General features: G+C 42.4%; 1 protein-coding gene across 2 annotated transcripts in view; it reads right to left on the bottom strand.

Moving 5' to 3' along the window:
• The window catches only part of Cers6 (ceramide synthase 6), a 237699-nt gene that overhangs the window by 82583 nt on the left and 130904 nt on the right, over positions 1-24212 (bottom strand). The gene's annotated exons all lie outside the window — the stretch shown is intronic.

Consider the following 24212-nt stretch of genomic DNA (forward strand, 5'->3'; position numbering starts at 1 on the left):
ATTCAATAGTTGTTCACTAACGAAAGCAATCTTGCTATTTACCTGTCATTTCCCTTCTGCCAAGGGCTCTCATGCGCTGATGTTGATGGATTCGAGATAATAGTTTAACATCTGTGTGGAGCTTAGATGTGAAGAACAGAAAAACTCAAAGAAATGGGCTTACAATGACGGAAAGATTCCTCAGGTATGAAAGCAGTGACCCGAGGCTGCTGTGAGGGTTCCCTGAGATATCAAGTGATGCACGATTAATAAAAACTCAGAGACAGATACTAGGTAGGGTTCAACCTAAAGACTAGAAAAGCAAAGCAGACATATTATCTCTGCCTCAGTCTGAAATGGCCATCTTGCCTCTGGGAATCTCAGAATGAGACTGTGTCTCTGAGCTGTCTCCTCCCGTCTTATATTCCTCTCTAGGGATATAAAAATCCACTCTGGGATTAAAAGTGTGCACCCCTGGGATTAAAGGCATGCATCACCCAGTTTCTGTGGCAAACTAGCATGCCTCCTGGGATTAAAGGTGTGTGTTGCCACTGCCTGGTCTGTAAGGCTGACCTGTGGGGCTGTTTTACTCTCTGATCTTCATGCAAGCTTTATTAAAATACAAATGAAATATCACTTCAATCCAGAAAACCGGATCAAGTGAGAACGCAGAACTGCTGGTGTGCTCTGGAAAGCAGCACTCCTCTCACACTTGAAGGTGGACCCAAAGTCCATCGGAGATTCATAAACCCAGCATATTTTAGGGCCGAAGAAAGATACAGAGTTTCTTTTTTTTTGAGTTGCATTATATAATACTGCAAGAATACTGAAGTCAGTTATGATGACTCCACATGATTTTAATGGGAATTACTGACCTATCATTTTCACGTATTCTTTAAAGGCATGGGATATATTTATCATGTGAGTGAAAAAAGACGCGATGTAATGTGAACTAGACAACACACAAATCAATAGTAGTAATGAATATAAACTGATTCTAAAATATATACATAGGAAATGTATTTCAATGTATTGAATCTTAAATTAAACATACATTAAAATCCAGCCTTCCAATAGCAGTTATAGACTGCTGGACTACCCTTGTCTTTTCCTGTGATCTTTTGCCTAACTTTAAAGATACTTCTAATCCTTAATCATACCGAACTGCAAGCGTCTAATAGCTATGACTCACCCACCAAACTAATAATGCATTTTAAAAGTACTATCACTTTTACCTTTGGGGAAAAATTGTAAGTACGCCACTGAAGGGTAGTGTAGAAGCATTAATAAAAACCTGTCACTCAGAGGCATCAGTGTTCAAAGGAAGAAACCGCAGCGCGGACCAGATAGGAACAGTTTCAGTCTCCTATAGGTCAGAACTGAAGCAGGTACCAGGAAACCAGTCCTAACAGGTTCATTGAACGTAAGCTTTCATCATCCCTTTATCCCTGCAGCAAATGAAGCAGACACTCCTCTGGCCCTACCTGGACATTGCTAGCTCAGCCGGACCATGCTCCACAGCATAGCTGAGGGCTTTGGCAGCCTATCTCCCTACTTTATGTCAACAACAAGCTCGAGAAGCTGCTCCAGGGGCTTCACAACTCGAGCGGTCTCCCCACCCCTCAGGGGTCATTTGCAATCACTGCTTCTGGTGTAGGATGGTACCATCTCACCAGTCTTTCCCAGCGATCTCTCTTTTTACTGGGCGGTTTCCACTAGTTTCATTCATTTAGCGGTGTGACTGTATCACTCAAAAGAAACCATCAGGTGAAACTTAGAAATCACTTTGTATCATTTAACCCAGCAACATAGCAAAGTATGTAACTTCTGTTGGCATCCAGATGATATTTAAAAACTACTAAGAGGAAGTATAGTCAACCAGTAAAATCAAAATTCGTGTTCACAGGAATGAAAAATGGCACATAAGTTTTAGAAATAGAGACAGCCATGAATGATACACTGGGGCCCCAGGATCACAGCTGCAAACGATTATAACCAGGAACTCCGTTATTGTTACGGTTTTGTTATTTTGCCCACTGTTTTATTAGGGCACAGCATATTCCTATTTAAAAGAAACAGCAACATCTGTAAGCCAGTCCATTTTCATAAAGCTTTAGGTAGAGACGCTCTTTGGAATGGGGGCTTCCTATGCAGCGCATGGTGCCAGTGAGCCATCCCGCGCCAGCACAGTGTGCAGACTTCATGCTGCATCGCTGTGGGGGGGCTGGCGGGGTTATAGTTGATGCCGTCTCTTGCTGCACAGTGTATCTGGCTCACTGCAGGGTCTCTAGTTTTCAAAGGTGCTGATGGTTCTTAGCTAAACACTCCTGACAACTTTCCGCTGCCTGCTGCAAACGCACGAAACAATGACAAAATCTACTTCTAAAACCAAGGAATGAAAATGTCAGGATTAAATAAATGTGCTCGAGGAAAACAATAACCCCCTTGGGCTAGAGATGAATAAAGGGAGGGAATACAAGCAGAAGATAAGAGCTGTGAAGTTGTCTTTGGTTACCCGAGGAGGAGAGGAAGGTCTTGCCACTTAGAGCTGGAGAACGTGAGCTGGTGGGCTCCTTTCCACGGCTGCCCGTGCCGGGTAACACACATAGGACACTTTACACATGGGGAGATACTTATAATTCCTCCTTGCTTGCCTCATCAATCTCTAGCTGCTGGGCTAGCAGACTCTGCTAACCTCTAATGGAAATGATTTCCCGATCTTCACTGCACTAAAGATGCAACGAAGGACATAAACGGTGGGACCTTGAAACTACACTGGATTTGGTTGTTGTGTGTCTGTGCTTTATTTTCCTTGAGTCACCTAGTGGCCTTCCAGGATACAGGTGCTGTAGAGGATGGAAGAACCCCAAATCGCTCCTAAACACCGTCCAGTCAGGAACCCCTGCAGACTCAAACACATCCCTCTTGTTCTGCTCCATCAGCACTACCAGCCACTTCCCATGGTCATGCCTCCACGTCCCAACATCAAACCTCAATGCATCCAAAGCTCATATCCTGCCAGAGAGATGGTCAAGCTTTGGAACCACTGCCATCTCAAATATTTTCTTCCCATATTGTAACAAACTGCTTTCCCCTCCAAATGATGTAGACAACATTTTCTTCTATAAAGATCCAGGACCAAACCAAAGAAGAAAGGGAACAAGGCAAAACTACAACAAAGCAACAGATGGAAACTGTCTGGAGGCGACGGTCACTAGGGTGACACTGCCGGCGCCATCATGGCCACACCTTCCGCCATGTGCTTTTCAGCGGTTTCCCTTTTAATTCCCACGAATATATTTGATTAAATTCCAATGGCCATTTAGAACCAGGGAAGGTTATGAAATTAGAAACTGGGTAATCTGTTTAGGGAATATACCCATTCTGATTGCTAGGAACTAGGAGAAAATTCCCTTAGGGAGTTCTCATGAACAAGATAAGCTATGAAGTGTCCTGATATTATTTTTGTGGTCTTTAGGGGAAGATTTCACAAGATTCCTCTGCGTAACGACCCCAACCGAAACTGACGGCTTCATGCCTCATGGCATCTGTTAAAGCATGTCTGGTGGGGTCGGTTCTATGTAAAAATCTGCCGCACTCTGGTTCAAAGCAAGATTCAGAGACCAGATATCCCGAGTTCAAATCATGGGACCATCACCAATTTGCTATAACAATTTGGATAAATTACTTGAGTTTTTGAACTTTAAAATTCTAATATGCCCTATGGACTTATGAAAAAAAGTGAGTGGAAAAACATACGAATTTTGGCCCAGCCCTGGGCCAGATAGCCTATGATGTGTAGCTATATACACATCATCCTTAGATTGTCTCTCCCCTGAGATTCCATTAGTAGATAGTAAGAATGTTATTTGTGCTTTCTAAAAGTAAAACATCCTATAAAAATCTTAGTATTGTTGACTTATCTTTAAGTAACAGGACGTGTGACATGGCATAAAAGAAACTTTCCCACGAGACTCTCTTAGTACCTGAGAGCTAGAGCTTGTGCTTTGAGTGGAACCCAACATCTGTCCAGATGCTTCCAGAGGCTTAGTCTTCCAGATTAGAGCATGAACCCCTAAAAAGGAATGTCAACTCTAGAGTTTATGACAGAGTATTTATAGCTTGACTTTGACAATGCCTTATTCCATTAACTCAAAACAAAATCTAAATGATTTTATATAACATCTTATATAGGAAGTATAACCATATTGATTTGCAATCAAATTTTCAAGACACTGATATCTTTCAGTTCTTGAAATATATGTGTGGGGGGGGCAGATTCTAAGTTTCAAAGTATGAGGGCTTCGTAATTTAAAAGCAAAAATTTCAACCTTAAAATTCACTGGTGAGATGATACTGTGAAAGACACTTGACAGGACAGTCAAGAATCGGCATAAACTCGGTCCAGGTCCCTGTCTTTCAAACAGCGGTACGGTGCCAGGAACAATCTGACAGACACTTACAAGCGATGATTTCTAACTATTTACTGAAGAGAAATATTTTCCATGTCCCAGGGCTAAGACAGGGATTTGTAAGTCCTAGCTCATTATTAGCATTGGCAGCAATCTACCGTCACAGTCATTAGGTCTGTTGGCACCAGACACCGCGTTCATGCAGCATAGTCCACTGAAGAGACATCTAGTTATAATCTTCGGCTACAAGGAGAAAAAAAATCCACCTGCACACCAATGTCCTTGTTTCATGAACAGTTCCCACACCCCCGGATGCCATCAAGATAACTGTTATCCGCGATGACGCACTGTTTGTGTCAGAGCGATCTCCCTGAAAGATGTCCCCATCAAGAAAGCAGACTGCCACCGGGAATAGTCAGCCCACAGGGGCTCGTCCTGAGCTTCCATCTCTTTAAGGTTGCATTTGAAAATCCAGTCATTCACAAATATTATCAGGGTGTTTCTTTTCTACATTAAAACTTGAAAATTTCCAACCAATTGTCTTTCTCCTAATGACCGTTGTTTAACACCAACCAAACAACAACAACAACACCCATTCCTTCATGTTCATTTATTTCCAAAGGCCTGCTAACACTATGCCCAGCTACCTTCAGAGAGCTATACCGCATCAAAATAGGCAGACTGAGGAGCAGAGACATCCGTGGGGGAAAAGGACTATTAGCCCTGTTCCCCAATCAAACAAGTGTCTAGGTTTTCCTCTCAGCCTGCTCCTCATCACTTTTATACGCCCACACTGTGCACACATGAAAGAGTATCTGTGGGTCTGTGAGCTGTGGGGAAGAGTGTGAGCAGGAGGAAGAACGTCAGACCTGTGAGAGAAGGGACAGGCTCTGGGGACCCTGTCAGTCAAGGAGGAAAAGCCAGACTTTCCAGAATAAACTGACTTCGCTGTTCCTTGCCATTATTCTGCCTACTTGCGAACGTTCAGAGCTCATTAAACTTAATGGGCAACTAATGGAAAGAAAGCTTCAAAAAATTAGCAATTCACGAACTTTCCCCTTTCTAATGCCTCCATCAATCTACTCATTTAGCAGGTACGGATAGGAATTTAGAGATCATTAACTAAATATGTGGTTTATTAAATATTTTTTTTAGTTTCTGGATTAAAAATAAAACATCTTAAGCTCAGAAACATGACTACATGTTTTCATTCCCATGATCAAACGAAGTTAGTAACTGAACTAGCACTCGGCTTGAGAAAATTAATGGACTAGTCAGTCGTAATTGTGCTCCCAGCCTTAGCTGGCATGCCAGTTTTAGAGGCAACGCTTTGATCACTAGCCTGAAAAGCAGTAAAAATCTAAGAGGTCAACTGGCGAAGAGAGCGAGAATTGGCAAATCCATGGGGCTGCTGGCCACGGACACTCTGGAGATCCTAATGACTGGTTCTTTAGAACTAAGTTCCCTCATCAAATCACACCCACCGGTTTCCTGTGAACAAACGTGAGTGCAATTCACAAAGTTAAAAAAAAATCACTTCTTACACAAACGTGAATTATATGAGAGTAGTTCTGAATAAGGGAGAGGGGGAGGGAGAAAAGGAAGGCGAGAGGAGGAAGAAGGGAGGTTATCTGTGTGGGAATGATGGATGTGAGCATTAAGATGCCACTATTGCAGCAGGGCCTTATCTTATGACATGCCTGATAACGTGGACATCAGTCACTTTTTCGAGAGACGTCTGCTTGGAAATGGGGTTGGGGTTAAATATATGGACTCAGATTAAAGTCACAGGAAATTTCTTCTCGCCTCCAAGTCATAAGATGAACATATAATTGCCCCCAAGGCTTTAGAAGAGAGCTAAGGTGAATCTAGCGACTGCTCTGGACAAGAGACAAACAGTTCATGCTGTTTAGAGTTTTGCTTGGTGAGGACCAAGAGGATGAGGAGGAGGAGAAAGCCGCTCCCTGGAGAAGACATGAAGACTGTATTGCTATGCAGAAGTACGTGACTAAAACACACAGCAACCATCTTGAGTCATCGCAAGCCCAATTCCACCTTCCTGGCCTCAGAACTGCTATATATGATCCTTAGCAAATGTTACTGCTTCATAAAAGTTAGGACATCTATTAAACCCTTGCCTCCAAGAGGAAGTTCTCATTCACTTACAATAGAATCCCCCCTTCTATTCCTTTCATCTCATCACCCAATTTCCTGAGGTTTCCATGCACATTTATCCCCTAACACAACCCCCTCAAACTATAAGATTTCCACTATTTTGGAACAAAAGAAAAAATTTACTTCTATATTAAAAAGTGCAATATAAATCTAAATGGTATATGAGACAATGAGGCTCTGGGGGGCTTTCACACACACACACACACACACACACACACACACACACACACACACACACACACACACAGTTTATCTGGAAGCAAGAACAAAAAAGAAGTCATATTTAAAACTATAGAACCACTGTGAGGGATTTTCACTGAATCACTCAAGGCCTACACTTGTGTGTGATGTAAGTGCCATCAGCATTGACCCAGGAGACTTCTGGGAAACTCATTCCAAAAGCCAATTCCGGTGATGCAGTCAGAGCAACCAGATAGCATTGCTGGGGGTACAGCAGTAGGAAGTGGGGGAGTTCTTTAACCTGACCCAGGGTCAATTCTGAATTAGTCTGGGGACTGTAAAGGCTTCAGTAGCCCAAAAGGAGTTTGAAGAACCAATCTTTGTTGGTCATGACAAATAATAATAATAATGATAATAATAATAATCATTAGTAATAAAGGTGATGAGCCGCCCGCTGTGGGGGGCAGGAGGGCTGGGGAAAGGAACAGAAGCTCTGCCTGCCAATGACCTGGGAGTAGAGAAAGATGCAGAGATGGAGCAGAAGGCACCTCACTCTAAACTTCCGCTAGGGCAACAGGATGCCCTCTGACGTTTGTGTCTCCTGAGATACTGAAAAGAAACCGGGAAGTCAGAATATACAGCCTCCCTCAAAGGGTCTGTTCACTTCTACCACCTTCTCCCCGAGTGTCAGCTCCAACCCAGAAGCAAGGCAGCATGTGGGGCATCAGCTTCATTTTAAAAACGAGTTCCAAAATGTTCCATTTCCTACGTCTTTTTTCTCTTCTCTATCTTCAAAATTTGCTCAATTCATAGTATGTATTCCACGAGTCTGGCCCATCTGCCATTCAGATAAAGAGCAGACCTGGCTTGCATTAGAGACATACCTTCAGGAGCTGGGCCTGCAGTGATGACATTGGTAGGGGTGCACAGGGAAGCAAGCTCACAGGGGTCTTTGTGGTGTCCTCTGTGCAGCACAGGGTGTTGAGAGAGGAGGACAGAGGCTCAAAGCCAAGAGGACTGGGAAAAGAAAGGAAGAGGAGGCCCCAACACAATCCACAGTCCTGGTGGCCCTCTGAGCATGGAAGGCATGGAGCAGCCAGGTCAGCACAGGTCAAACAGGTCACACACACTTGCTAAGGTGGGGTGGGCGTGGGGAGGGAGTTGCACACCTTTCCCACTAAAAGTAATAGGGTTCATATTCTCGTACAGTAAGCAAAGCTTTCTGTGGTTGAGAAGTATGAAAGAATTTCTGGAAACCCTATGCACATACAATTTTAGTAGATACTAAGCATGTTTAAAGCTAAGAATGGCATCCTCCCACTACAACTGGAGGCAAAGTATAATATCACAGAGTAGGTCGGCGTCGCAGGATTTGACGCAAGGCTAAACTGCAGTCTTCCTCCCCGCAGAGGCTGCTTGACAGCGGTGAGGGTGGGTGAAGAACCGCACAGCCCGCGGCTGAATGCCAGCCCTGCCACTTGAAGTTATTCAACCTCTCTGACAGAGTTTTCTCGTTCTAACTGGTAGAACAACACAAGCCCCTGCCCGAGGAGAAGATCTCTGAACTATCACATGACAGGTCTCAACAGGCATGGCTGAAGACACGCGGAAGCCAGCACTGGTCATGCTCCAGTACCCGTCTTCCTCCTTCCTGGAATCAGCTGCATGCTCTCCTACAAATACCACACAGCTAGAGCTGACTGAAAAGTTCTCTGCATTTCCTGAGCATAAGCTTTTTGAAAAAGCAAGCTAAGGGGTTGGGGTATAGCACACATGGATGAGGCCCAGGGTTCCATCTCCAGCACTGACAACAGGGAGTAGTACACCCACTATTATCTAAAACCTTCAAATAAAATGTGGGTGACCCTTGGATGTGAAAAATTGGCTTCTTACATCAATGGGAAAAGATCATAAGTGAAATAACATATTTCTTTAAATTAATCAACAAACAGCCATTCTCTGGAAAAAGAAGGAAAGAAAGTAGGAAGGTGGGAAAGAAGGCAAGAGGGGAAGAAGGAAGTGAGGGAAGAAAGCAAAGGAAAGGAAAAAGGAGGAAGAGCTCTTTTTGTGCATTATGTATTGACTTGTTCATTTACAATTAGACTTTGCAGTACTGGGGAATGAACTCATAACCCTGCATTGGCCAGGCATAGGCTTCAACCTATGCTTAGGTTGAGAAGTCTTTCTATACTTCCACTTTTTCTTCTCTGGTATGGGAAGACCTTCTGTGTATGTGTTGTTTTTATTGATTAATGAATTTAAAAAGTGCCTTGGCCTGTGATAGGGCAAAAGAGTAGAGTTCGGGAAAAACTAAACTGAAGGCTGGGAGAAAGAAGGCAGAATCAGAAGAAGACATGTAGCCCCACCAGAGACAAATGTGAGATGGAACCTTGCAGGTAAGCCACAGCCACGTGGTGATTAATATAAATGGTTTAAATTAAGATGTAAGAAGCTAGCAATACACTTAAGCTAATAGGCCAAGCAGTGATTTAATTAATATAGTTTCTGTGTGGTTATTTCAGTTCTGGGCAGCTAGGAACAAACAAGTGGTCTTCTACAACAAATTGTCACCTCAATGTGGTCAACTATATCCATGTAAAAATTTGAGAAAGCTTAGAAAGGAATTCTAGACACAAAAGAACAGAGTTAACCATGGCTTTTGGTGGCCACAATTGTTTTTTTCTAGATGAGTTCAGCTTCCTGGTTCGCCAGGACAAATGGCTCTGACTCTTTTGGGAGGTCTGGCTATGGAGCATTTAAATGGGGTTTGTGATCAGAGTACTACAACTTGCTTATTGGCAACATAGACCCCACTATGTGCCTGAAAATGGGGTTGTGAGCATGGCTTACACTAAAAAGACCTCCACCCTGCCATGTTAGACTAGGAGTCAAAAGGCAAAGCAGCCTTAGTCTTAGTATGCTTAAGATTTTAAGAAGCACTCCTTGACAGAAAAGGATTTCAAATAGACAATAGGACAGATTCAGACATAAAAGACCTCTAAACAAGTCACAGTGTGTTTAAAAAATGTATCTAGGCTTGGGAGAGAAAAGAAAAAGGGTAAAGAGACAGTAAATGTACTATAAAAGAGTATACAGGCAGTCATATATTAAAGGAGTAAAGATAATAAGATAAATATTAAACTTGTAGAAAAAGTAATAGAGTAAGGAAAATAAGCCATGTAAAGATGAAATATACACAGAGTTTGGATTATGTAAATTATTGTGTGTGTTTTTTTTTTAAATTTTTAACTGTGAATAAGATAGGTACAGAGAGACATTTCATTATATGGGCTGCTAAGCTAAACCAGCACATATATTTTAAAAGTATCATGACTTCAGAATTTGAGTCTAAGGATATGTTGTTTTAGAAAAGAGGTTCTTCTTTTGTTTGCACAAAAGATGAGAACCTATGGACTTCTTCCAGACTAATGTGGTTTAATGGACCAAGATCTTCCCGAAAGGTCACTGTGAACACTCCCAAAATTTACTTTGCCCAACAAAAAGCAGGAAGCAGTTTGAAGAGAGAACTATGCCTGAATTCCCAAATATTGTTTATAAATGTTTGTTTACTTTAAAGGGGCATACTTTGCATTGGTATAGATCTTGGTTTATTGATACAAATTTTATGACAACTTTGTTATATGTATTTCTGCTCTTGATTAAGGTATTATGATTGTGCAGTTCATTTAAAAATGCAATGTATAATTAAGAAATACAGGTTAATAGATAGTCATCTATAATAGTCAAGCTTGTAGTCATGTTATTTATGTTTTCTAGTATTTCAGATGGATAGTTATTCTTCATATCTTTCAAAGACTACAGAATATGGCATTTAAATGTTTTGAGAACTTAGGACTTTTCAAGACAATGAGACAAAACTGTTTCTGGCAACGCCAATAACTTCAAGAAGATGATGGGCACCAAAGATGCTCCTCTTTCCTGGACTGTCTGATGTTATGGTGTATGAACTGGACATGCAGGACAAACAGAGAAATGACTGCTAAACTTTCCTAAAGAAGATGAGTCAGTCCTTCAGGGTTCCTGCTTCATGAAAGAGTCTGCCAGACAATTCTTCAGGGCACAGAAGGAAGTAACTGACAAACTGCCAATATAGGTGGAACTATCTTTGGAATTTCCTGTTTCATGGAAAAGCTGGCTGGATACTATGGGCCTATAGGCCCCAATGATACAGAAGAACCTGTATGGGTGGCTGCAATGATGTCTCTGTCAATTCTAGAGTTTTGGAAGTTGCTTACCAATGCACTTCCTGTTTACTTAGGTAATATATCCTTCTGGAGTCTTTGATGGAGTTGAAGAGTAGATAATTATAATTATAGTTTTCCTTAGTTTTGATAAAAGATAAAGTAGATATAAACATTGTAACTATAATTCTTGCTTGATACCTCTCTTGTTATATGTAATTTTACTATGTTAAAGTTAAAACCTTCCTTTTCATTTAAACATAAAAGGGAAAATAGTACGGGAAGTCCTTCTGTATATGTGTTGCTTTTATTGGTTAACAAATAAAGAAACTGTTTTGGCCTGTGATAGGGTAGAATAGAGCTAGGTGGGAAAAACTAAACTGAATGCTGGGAGAATGAAGACAGAGTCAAGAGAAGCCATATAGCCTACTGCTGGAGACAGATGCATCAGAACTTTGCCGGTAGGCCACGACCTCATGGTGATGCACAGATTAATGGAGATGGGTTAGTTTGGGATATAAGAGCAAGCTAGAAATATGCGTAAGCTATAGGCCAAACATTATTGCAAATAATATAGTTTCTAAGTGATTATTTTGTGGTCTGGGCAGCGGGCAACAAACAAGCAGCCTCCTACTACACTTCTCTCTCCTTTCAGAAGTAACTTAGTACAATGCAAAGAGTCCTCTTTTCTCTGTTTTAATGTCCAGTCTCTTCCATGCCCAAGGATGGCCTTCTGCTGACCATCCTTGAGTGTACCAACAAGATAAACTGATGTGGTGGAAGCAGCTACTCCCGGAGCTCAGCCGAAAGCCACAGACAGCACAGTGGATGCAGGGCTAACATGGGTTCCCAAGCATCTAGGATTTGTTGCTTTCAATTCCTTCCTCAATTGAAACCAGTGGCCCTTTCCCAGCTCTGGTTCAAAATTTATTTATTTTTCTTCTAAATGGAAGCTGAAGTCCTGACCTGTCCGTCATGCTACCTAGCATCCCCCATGTCCTTCCTCTCTTCCCTTGACCCTACTACCATCCTTTAGAAGTCTTAGCTTTATCTTTTGACTCTTCCCCAGCACCATTTTCTCTTCCAGTTGCTTGTTCACCTTCATGGTCAAAGTCTCCTTTATTATTCCGACTTCAGTCTAGTCCTCAGCTCCCACTTTGCCGAACTTCCTGAAGATGCACCCTTCCCATCTGAATCCTGGGTGGTCTAGCTACACTACCACCGCAGTCTTTACTGTGTGGTACCAGCTATCAAATATAACTGTGTGCACATCACATGCTCTATCAGCCAACGTGTAAGGAATGTGTGACATTTTAATAGAAAATTTTATATCACTCTTAACAAAATTAAAATTGTTATAAAATCTGTTTTTCCACGGTGCTTCAAGATAATAGACTAACACGATCATTTATTGCAGATACTGTGCGTTACCATCTAGAAAGCCTTGTCAGTTTCCAAATGACAATGTTGTAATGCTCTAAATGACACTTCCCACTCCATAGCCCCATGAATGACCACTGCACCAATCAGCAGAGTTGAGAATGGGCTTTTCATTTCCCTGTAAGCTCTGCATCAGCTCGCAAAGGTGCAAGGGCTAATGGACAGAATGTGGGAACATCACCTCACCTGGTGAAAAGTTCACAGAAGTGACTCAGGTAAGAACCTTTATGTAATGAAGTTATTTGGTTTACCAGGGGCAGGTTTGACTATGAAAAGGGAACTGATATGCTGACAGCGGAGACCACAGAGGCACACTGTGAAGAGGGCAGCAAGGACCACAAGCTAAGGAACAGGCCACTGGGAGTCAGGATTACCTTGGTCACAGCCCCATCAGCTCCTTAGCTTTTCCTCGCAGTGACAGAACTCATACTGCTGACTCCAGAACCTGAAGAAGACAAGTTCTTTTGTTGAAGTCCCTACATTTGTGGTGTTTCAGCAGTCATAGTAAAGAAACGTCCAAGGGAAACACGAAGTAAACACAGACCAGAACACAGCAGTACTCAGGGTGACATTCCCTACCCACCGATCACTGCCCATCATCGGCCACCCAGCATCAGGCCACTGCTGCTGCTCTTTGGAGAGTCTTCCTCCAATCAGAATCAGAAACAAAAGAAAGACACAGAAATCCACGAGCTCACAAGTTCTCCGAATGACTCCAAGGTCGTTCCAGCTTGAGAGCCAGTGAATCCACACTCTTCCTTTGAACTAGGTGATGGCCAGCATGCCAGACTTCTTAAAGGATGAAATAGCTAAACTAATGGAATATCACTTCTCTGAAAAAATTGAGTACATAATGTGAAAAACAACAAGCCTACCCCAAATGTATGAAAGCACAAATAGCAAAACACCTTCAAAACGACATGAAAGAGCTCTTACTAATTCATTCTGTCTCATCTGTGGATAAATGTTTGAATTGGAAAAGTCAAAGATGAATCCATTCATTCTGAATCAGGTACTTAGTACAGTAGGGTATTTTTCACCTCGCTGGCAAAAATAGCTTTTTGTAAAGTGAGCCAGAAATTAGTGCCTTTTCTCACAGTGCCAAAAGGAAGAGGTACATTCTGTACTCCTATCAATTTCTTGGCTGAGAAATTTCCATGATGTACATATAAAGATAAATGTTTCAATGGCTGTTTTGTGACACAGGGTTTCATTATGTAGTCCAGGTTGGCTCTGTTTCTGGGTAGCATGTGCTATGTCCAGCTCTCAGTGATATAATAAGAATGTGTTTAAAAAAAAAAACCTCAAATATATGTCAAGAGGAAAACAAAAGAGGAAAAGAATAACATTTCCAATATAATTCTGAAAAATACCCATCAGGTACATCATTTACACTGTATTACCCAAAATGCTACCTTGTCAAAGCCAGGTTTTATGCCAAAGTTACTGAATGAACTTGAGAAGAAATGACCATAAGGAACCAATGTCAAAGCTTAAATTCAATTTTTAATTTCCACATTCTTATCTAAAGGGCTATATATTAAATTATGGCAAATAATCAGTAGTTCTGTAGTGTTCTCTCTCTCTCTCTCTCTCTCTCTCTCTCTCTCTCTCTCTCTCTCTCTCTCTCTCTGTGTGTGTGTGTGTGTGTGTGTGTTGGCAAGTTGGCAAGGAGTCAACTTGTGGCATTCCATAAGAGCTGTCCATTTGTTTTGTGAGACAAAACATGAGAGTTTCTCACGTTACCTAGAACTTGCTGACATGGCTAGGCTGTTAGCTAGTGAGTCTCAGGGATCTGTCTCTGCCTCCCCAGCATGGGAATTGTAAGAATACAACATCACATTGGGCTTTTTCACATGGGTTCTAGACAACGAACTCAGGTCCTCTTGCCTGCATTTTACTGACAAAGCTATCTCTCTAATCCAGGCTGATGTTCAGGATTGTTTGTTCGTTGGAGTATGAGGTCAGATCTGGTCCCCACCTAGATCTGAAGCTTCTACTGAAGGTATTGCAAGGTATGGAGCTTCCCAAATACTTGTGAACCTAGCATATCTAGCTCCTTCCTGTGTCTGCTAATTTGGCTGATGCTGCTGCTCAATGTGGAATTTTCCCCACCCCTGTGACCATAAACGGTCAGGTCATCTTAACAGATAAACCTTAAGCTTTCATTAGATTTAAAAACCTCAAAGGCTCTAATTACACCTTTCCTCTCCTGAACCTTGCACCCTGCCTTCTGAGTGGGTGTGGGGTCATTCGGACAAGCATGGTCAACCTACCAGAACCACACCTGCTGTGGGACAATGGTCTTGTACTCTGCAAAGATTTGTCACTTGTATTGGTTTAATAAAATGCTGACTGGTCAGTAGCCAGGCAGGAAGTATAGGTAGTATAGGCAACAAGAATGGGAACCCATATGTACCTCGCTATCCATGCGGGAATATTAGCTGGCTTGTTCTTCTGTAAGTCTTATATAGGCAAATACAGCTGTTGTGAACTCCTGAGTGTAGAAATCCTCTTGAGTCACAAAACATTGTCTCATCTAAGTCCTTCACAGCCTTTGGCTCCTGTAATCTTCCCCCAATGTTCCCTGAACCCTGGAGAGCCTGGAATGTGGTGTGTGTTGGTGTACTGTTTAGCCATAAACAAGACAGCCATAAATCACAACTTCTGACCGCCAAATGCCTGTGATTACATTTCTCGTTAGCAACCTCTGAGGTCTATTTTATGTGGCAGCTAGGATATTATCAGAAATTTTTTTTAAGTTTTATGATTTTACTAATGTATAACTTAGATAAGCAAACTATATGAACCTAAAGGCTAAGTTGGATGCCCATCTACATATGCTAATGAATACACTAAGCCACCATAGTCCTTAGTAAGAATGTCTCCAGGCTGGGAGTGAAGGTGTCAGGGGCTCTAAGCTTGATCTCCAGTACCAAAGGCAATAACAAAATCCATTTTCAGAACTCACTCTAGCAGATTCCCCAATTCCCCCCCCTCTCCAGTGTAATTACTTTTATTGATTAATTTTGCTAACTTTTGTTTCCCATTTACTCACAGATACCTAAATTTCTTCAACAAAAGGAATAATCTTATGTTGGACTTTTTGTTAATGAAGCTTCAACAGTAGCAATGTTGGCCCCCATAGGGAGTGCATATTCCTCTTCATGTTAATGAAGTAAGGAGTTTAAAAGAAAACATAAACAGTCATTTGTCTGACCTTACAGGGGACAGCAATAGACCCGAGGACCTGATGATCTGGGGCTCTCAGGGGAACACACAGGTCTCTTGACACAGGTCTCTCGTGGGAACATAGGCTTGTTGGACAGGAATGTCCGATACTCTGATCCACATCAACACTTTGTCCTAAGTACCCCTTCACTCCCCATACATCCAGACAAGACCATGAAAATGAACACAGATGTCACAAGCAGGAGTGTTCTATCTCCTTATTTCTCCCAGAAAGCTGATTTTAAGGGAGGCGGGGAGGGGGGGGGGGTCTGGCAGTTTCATTACCATTGTTGAAAATGTTTCAGGCTGATTATTGCGTGTGAAAGCCATTCGCTCTCAGATTTTAGTAAAACACACTTGAATGACAAAGAATGCTTTGTGTGGAATGCAGCGTGTGATTTGCCTGTGTGGCGGGGAGGTCCCTGCTGCGGCTTCACTAATGCAGAGCGGCTGTGCAGGTGCGGGCTCCAATTCAGAGATCGATACTTCATCTCTAATTACCCGAGCCCTCCTGCGCACTACTGCTTTCCGAGTCCCCATGGATACGGGACATGAATACTGATGCAATCCAGTCGTCAGGCACTGCCGCCGGTAGCCAGCGCAGGTCTGCAAAGCCAACTCCGCCACAGCATACAGATGAGGAGTAATAGTTCTCACAATCAAGCTCTGTTCTAGACGCACGAGACGTCCACGCCTTCAGGGAACTCATGATGAATAGATTTCAATGAGTGTTATTTTGGTAACCTCTGAAATGTACGCTGCTTCTTCTTTCTTTTTTCCCTTCAGTCCGGGAGTTTCTACAAGTGGACAGGACACTGAGTGAATTGGAAAGGGACTTAGCCAGAGTCAGGAGTGCTTGGAACAATTACAGAAAAGTATGTATCACACTGTAAGGTCAGAGCGGCCATTTGTACTTGGGGATCGAGTAATCCACGACCTTGGCTCCCCATAGCTATTTGTGAAATCCTGCAGTTTTCTGGCTCGGCTGCCTGGAGAAGCTGTCATGAAATGTCATTCTCTCCAGATGTGCCCTGAGTGTAATGCAAGACAACTGTGTATGGCAGGGTGCTGTTCCAAGTTCTCTAGAGGACACTTCACTAACCCAAAGAGCAAGTGTTACTGTAACTGAGACATTATGAGCGTCACTGCAGTGTTGGCACAGTCCCTGTATCACCTGAAAATGGGTACTCTCGCCCCAAATAGATTCCCCCAAGTGTGCAAAATACTGCTGCTCTAACCAGCTGCTAATTGCAAATAGTATATTAAAGATTTGCTAGTCATATCGTAGGAAGTACATACATGCCATAGGAGAGAAAATACACTGCATAACTGTTTCCTAAGGAGGATGTCTATATACAGTCTGTAGATACTTGAGATGATGCTAGACTTTTTAAACCAAACTTTGTATGGGTGTACGCATGTACGTATAGCTGTGCACATGTGTGTGTGTGTACACATACATGTATGTTTATGCATGGATGCACAATCACAAGTGAACATGTATGTAGAGCCTAGAAGTTACCACTGAGTGGCTTCCTTTACCAATTTCCATTTCATTTCTTGAGACACCATCTCTCCCTGAATGTGGAGCTCACTGGTTCAGCCAAAACAGCTGGACAGTAGGTTCCAGGCTTCCTCCTGTCTCCATGCCTCCAGTCTGGGATTTACTCTGTGTCTGGACATCTTTGTGGGTTCTAAGGATTCAAACCCAAGTCTCCATGACTGGGAAGGAGATATTGCGCTGACTGAGCCACCCCTCAGCCCTATGTTAAACCTTATTTCTTTGCCATTTTAATGGGAAGTCATTTTATAATTACTATTTTCTCATATCAAAATTGTTAACAACTTCATAGTCTTTTATAATATAGTCATTTCATGCTAATTCCTACATCTTAGAGCTCTTGAATAATAATGGAATGAAATATTTTTAGAAACAGTATCCATATTTCTGCTTTTGTAAAAGAACTGGCTCCTTCATTTGTACATGCTCCTTTATGTATGTAACCAGCAGACAAACACACCAAGACTTGGCTACCTCACTTCATACACAGCTCCCCTCGGCTTTACTAGGATCTTAAGTACGGCTATTATGGATTTATTTTCAAAGGATTTCATATGCTGCTCTATTCACTTGATAGTAATGTAGTAAAACAATTTTGTAGATGTTAAATACTAAGAACATTTTAAGTGGTTTTATTATATGCATATAGACATTGATAATATTTTTCATTGTAATTAATAGCTTTACATATTCATACTTGAAGATATTTAAAGTTCTTTCTTCAGCATGAATTTATAGGAATTGAACTTCCAGGTCGAGATTTATGAGCACATTTATAATTATTCTGCATTGCCATGCTGCTTTTTAAGCAGACTGTATCAATTTACCATAATTTCGGATTCTCCACTGAATTATCAGATGTGAGCTGAAGGTGCTACTTTAGGCCGCATGACTGAGGTCAGAGAGAACAATTAAATACCAGAGAGACTGGGTGACTTGCCTAAAGCCAAATAAAGCTGATAAGAGGGAGAATCAGTCATGGAGATGGCAATGGTACCGTGGGGACAGCGTGATTACAGCACCACCTCTGTGCCACACTGCCCTGAGGTTCTCACTCCTTAGGCTCTCCTTGTTGGGAATGTGAGCCACAGCTGCTAAAAAAGGGAAGTGGACTGGGGTGAGCAGAAGACACAGGTCGGATAAAGGCATCTGTAAGAGTGGTGCAAGGGGAAAGGAAACCGCAGTAGAAGCAGCCCTGAGGTCTGATCTGAAATTTTGTTCCAGAAAGGATGTGAGCCTGTTAGTAAGGCTCCAGGCATGGTTACTTCAAGGTGCCACTGAGTAGGAGGCCCCGGCGGTACATCACATCAATTCCCTTGTTTAGAAGTTACAAAAGATTCAGAATTCCCTGCAAAGCCCAACGGCCAATCGGCAATAATTAGTGCATGCAGGTGTGTCTGGACCACGGTCCAGGCAATCAAGGATACCTATGAATAACACTGGGAGGGTTCCGTGGGAGTTGAAGGTGATCACGTTTTCTCATCACCTCACTCTGAGGCTCTGAGCACAAACTTTGTTCATCCCAAGCGGTGTTGTCAAAGGGCTGAGCAAGCCCACCAGCACCTTCCAAAGCTTCACACACACTTAAACCAGGGATCTCAGAGAAAGTACTATGATCCCATTTTCCAGGAAAAATGAGAGCTCCCCAGAGAAGTTTCAGAGAGCAAAGTGCAGCTGTACCTGGATGGAGATCAAGGTCCTCCTAGTTGGCCAAGCAGAGGCCAGCAATTCAACCTTGAACTCTGCCCACCTAAGTGTCCCACCCCGATATGTCTTTGAACTCTTCATCAATCAGGTCAACTGTTAAAAATCAGCACTGACTTGAACTGCTCGCTGTTGAAAAGCTGCTTTCTAACTTTTCTTGGACTCAGTAAAGAACTTAAAAACACTTCTAGTTCTGCCTCGGGGGCATCAATGGACTCTTCCGAAACTGGTTTTTCTTTCCCAAATGAGAAATTTAGGCCACTTGATCTTTAAGGTTCCTTCTCCCAATGCTAGTTATCCAAGTCATGTGCACATAAAAACAAATCGCGTGTGTGTGGTGTGTGTGTTTGTTTGTGTGTGTGAGATGTGTTTACACACACACCTGTCTGACAGAATGCACATGCCATGGTGTACAAGCATCGTCAGAGGACAACCTCCGGTCCCCACTTTCCAGATTGTTTGATTCAGGGTCTCTTTGCTGCTTGATGCTGCCTGTGTCAGGTAGCTTGCCTGTGAGCCCCTAGGGAGTCTTCTGTCTCTGCCTGCCATTGCCCAGTAGCGGCACTGGGAGAATGACCATGCTATACCGAGTCTAGCTTTCTGTCTGTCCTGTGCTTGGCTTTCCTCGGGTCCTTACACTTGTACAGCAAGCGCTTTAACCACCAAGACATTATTGACCCGACCTGCCAAGTGCGCTTCTGATACAGCACAGAATGAGCCATGGTCAAAGGTAAAGTTAAAATTCGGATTTCCTTAATAAGTGACTGTGTCCAAACAATTTCACAATTTAAAAAAAATAACACACACACACGCACAAACTTGTAAATGGATATTTTAACAACTGGTCTAATTTTATTTTCACCTTCACATAGACAAACAGGTGACAATTCTATTTCAGAAGCATTGTAAGTTGACCAATCAGCAAAAGATAACAATTGGAAACACTAGACCAGCATCATAGGCTATGGCCATATGTACCAAGAAAGGCAGGGCCATGGTTCGAGTCAGATTCAAGAAATTCAAGGGCATGGGCAACAAGAAGAGTCTGGAGGACTACTTTTCAACTGCATGGGTTAGAGGTTAGTCATCAAGTTGATATAATAGAGAGTAGCCAGCAGGCATTTTGGTGTGTGCTGTATGCTTGTGTTCATGCTCATGACTGTGTGCAGGTGCGTCAGCACACATGTCTATATGTATGTGGAGGGCGGTTCTCAATGTCAGGTGTCTTCTGTCCTCCATATTTTATTTTAAGACAAGGTCTCCCACTTGGAAGAACCTGGAACTTATGGATTTGACAAGGCTAGCTGACCAGCGAGCTCTACGGATCCTACCGTTTCTGTCTCTCCAGTGCTGGGATTGCAAGGGTGCAGCATCATGCATGTCTAGATTTCCACATGGGAGCTGAGGATCCAAACTCAGGTCCTCACACTTATGTGACAAGCGTTTTATTGACTGAGACATTCCCCATAATAATAAAATACAGTGTATTAGCGGAGCACAAGACATAAAGGGGCAACATTGGGAGGTTAGACTCGTTACCCAGATACTGTTCTCAGCTCGGAGCTGGATTCTGCAAACCACACTTCGGCTGGCTCCACTGTGCCAGTGTCTTGCCCAGTCTGATCTCTCAGAAACATTATGGCACTGGGAAGCTGCAGGGGGAGATGGAATTTGGTCTATTCTGTTTTTCTTACAGTTTTTACTATCTTGCCAGTAACACACCTTTACCCCATGGAAACAACAGGGCCAGCTTTCCTCTCCGGGACACCAGCTAGCCAGCATCTCCTCCTCAGAAAGTTTACAGGGCTCCATGTACTTTTCAGTTCCTTTCCCAAATTCCTTGACACTGAGTATTAGTGCTTTCTTGTCATCACTACCTCCAGGGTAGTACTAAGGGAAGGCCAGTCCTTGAGATGTTTGCTATTGATTCACAATGGCAAAGGTGTTTACACCAGTGTATACACTAATTAACATCACTAGCTACACTGCTTGCAAAGGCAGATGGCCTCAAAAAGGAGCAGTGATTCACATCCAGGCTGCAAGCTTCTCATTGCATGGTGGCGTTAGTTCCTGGCCATTCAGGTGCTTTGATTTACACAGTCTCAGTGGCTCCCCATGAGCAATCGTTGTTGTTGTTGTTAAGTATTAATAGTAACTCCTAACATACTTCTTGTGTTTTCTGTCCTTTATCAGGCTTTGATAACAGAAATTAGATATAGTTATTTGTTCAACAGTTTTTCTTTTGGTTATATGCATGCATGCTTACAAAACGGATCATGATATAAAAATGACATTAAATGGTTGCAAGCCAGAAACAAACTAGCCTAACTTATAGATTCTAGGAAATTCTTTTTATCTTTATCTTAGTAAAATGTGCGTGCGTCTGCATGTGTGTGTGTGTGTGTGTGTGTGTGTGTGTGTGTGTGTGTGATTCCTGTGATGTTATATTTAAGACATGGACTTTAAAAATATTTTTAATATTCAGCCAAATAGAAATTTTCATCTAAAAGTGACCAAATCTAAACCAAACAAACAAACAAAACCAATAGTCCAGACAGGATATTAGCGCTCCATCCTCTTGCCTCAGCCTCCTCAGTGATGGGATTACAAATGTATACTCACGCTGGGCACTGGTTTGGTTTATTTCAGGACCCTAGACAGCATGCCAATTTGTGTGAGTTGGCTGCAGGACTTTGGGGGCAGCCCAGGTAACTCAGAACCTCCTTTTACAAAGGCATTTGTCCCTGCCAGTCACGTGTGAGTGGACCTACCCATGGACAGCACCTAAAGATCAGGAAACAGCCAGACTTGGGCTTACGTCAAACTACTTAGGCATTTCTCATCATAGCAATAGCCGAACACAGCAGTCTACTTAGATGTCTGTAATTTTAGACCAGAGAGGACTCAGTGTCCCTAGAAGATAAGCTACAGCTGATCTGTCTGATCTACGGAAGGATGGAGGGAAACAGGACAGTGTAGATTGCCAAGCATTTTTCTACAAGCCAGGGAATAGTCCACGCTTTTGATACTGGAATGAAAATTAGTTCATTGCTCAGTGATTCTGAGAATTTTCCTACTACACTATCTGGAAAAATTTGAACACAAAGGTGAACTTGGGCTATTTTAGTAAAATGTATTGACTCTATGTTAAAATATTTACAACATTATGAAATTTTCATCTTAATTTTGCGGTTGCATCCACATTTTTTTCCTCTTGGTTGGAGACAAGTAAATAATACCGTCTTTTCCAAGTTCATAAAACTATTTAAAATATTTAAGCTTTTAAGTTATTTATACTGGAATAAGGACTTGGTTTAGTCAATTTAGTTGACTTGACCAAAGGAAGAAGTCGTGTGGGAACTGTGCAGCCCGGGAAAGTGAGAGGCCAGGAGTATGACACAGCGGTGTGCACTGAATTTGAGGTTCACCGTGAGTACACTTTAATGTGACTTTCAGAACATTACCGACCTTCTCTGAATTTGTACTTTCGTGACCATGAAACGGGGTTGACAAGGCATTTGCACAGTTCTGCACAGGGTATTTTGACAACATGGATCCAACACACAACTCTGTCTCCCACGATAGCAGCTAAACTGAACAGTTCATCTGAACGAAGGCTGTTCAGAAAGCACTAAAGAAAGAATTTCAATACAAGTTTACTCGGCCGGAGCATGTCTTGGTCTTTCGCCGTCTTTAAAGCATTTGTTATGTCCTGAAAGGAAACTAGTCTAAAATGGTGACATTTCAGGAAAAAAAAGATCCCAAGCAAACATTCTATTGACAAGTTTCTTTATAGCCTTGTCATGGTCCATTGGCCTTCCACTCTCGATCCGGTCAGCCTGGACAAAAGGTATTCTCAGGCCATTCAGTCTGTGTAGGGGCAGAATGAACTAGAATGAATTAGATCTATGTCAACGTGCTTCCTGTTCTGGTATCAGATGGCCACACTTACCATGTGGGGGACAATGGAAACTATCCAACAAAACGAGGGGACAGGACAAGGGTGGTCCTGGCTCCCACCATCTCGTCCCTACACCATCAAAACCTCTGCTTGAAACTATCCAACAAAAGGAGGGGACAGAACAAGGGTGGTCCCGGCTCCCATCATCTCGTCCCTATACCATCAAAACCTCGTCAAGCGCAGAAGCAAGCCTGAACCTCCAAACCGTGGGACTGTCAGCAGCTTGACATTCCATGAGGGGCGAATCTGCCACAGCACCTCCAGCTCTCTCTACAGCTATCTTCTCCGAGGAAGCATAAAATGCCTATGCTCATTCCACTTTCCTCGCTAAGTCTGAGAACACAAATATAAGGGTTCAGACGAAGCATTTTCTGCCACGCCTGTTCACTCCAGCTGCAGATTTCTCCTCTGTGAGTGCGAAGTTCATCCATCTAAATTTACTCCGAAGGCCCCAGACCGTACGTTCTTATTAAGTGAAAAGAAGCCAACCAGCAAGCACAGTCACCCGAGGAGATGGCAAGCATTGAAAAGAGTATCCTAGGGGGCTTTAACAGGGGGGAGGGACCACTTTTTATAGGAGCGATTCCATCAGCAGACAGTATCTGATAACTCAGACTTAAAAAACAAAACAGATTTGAAAATGTCACATCAATATTTATAAGCTTTCCTAGGAACTTATGCTACTAGGCCTATATTCTATTTTAGAGATCTTTTATAATTAAAAAAAAACACTGATACTACTTTAGAGGTTAACAGTATGAGGTACTTTTAAAATTAACTTCCCATTTTATACCAAGCTACCATTGTTAACGCAAACAAACATGAGAAGATAGATCTTTTTGAGTCTTGAACTTAAGCACCCCGATTTATCAGTAACACCAGTAAGAGTGGCGACGATCAGGCAGAAGGAGACTGTGCCTGATAAAGGATTTCCATACAGCAATGGGTCCTACTAGTTCATGCAGCTGTTAGCACCAGCGGTTGGTGCCACCCTGCTATGTAATGTGCGAGACTCTAAACCAGCAATCTCTGCTGGAGGGGGGTTACAGTGATAGCACCCACTGCAGCCCCCTGAGTTCTCAGATCATGTGACAGGCAAACGCTGAAGTGCTAGCCTCTTTCACAGAATCAACTGATGTTACAAGTTCTACTGCAAATAAAGCAGTCACTAGACAGAGCACACTGAAGACGCCACATCCTCGCCGAGAAACAAACCGTTTCTCAGAGCATTTCAGACACATGTCTAGATGAGTTTTATGTGAACGTTTTTATAAATCAAATTTAAATGTTCAAGTCATTCTTAGGAAAGTTGTTAAAGTATTTAAAATATTGTTATGTATTAAAAATTAGATGTAGGCCTATGAGCA

The sequence above is a fragment of the Microtus pennsylvanicus genome, chromosome 9 (genome assembly GCF_037038515.1).
Source record: "Microtus pennsylvanicus isolate mMicPen1 chromosome 9, mMicPen1.hap1, whole genome shotgun sequence".
NCBI lineage: Eukaryota > Metazoa > Chordata > Mammalia > Rodentia > Cricetidae > Microtus > Microtus pennsylvanicus.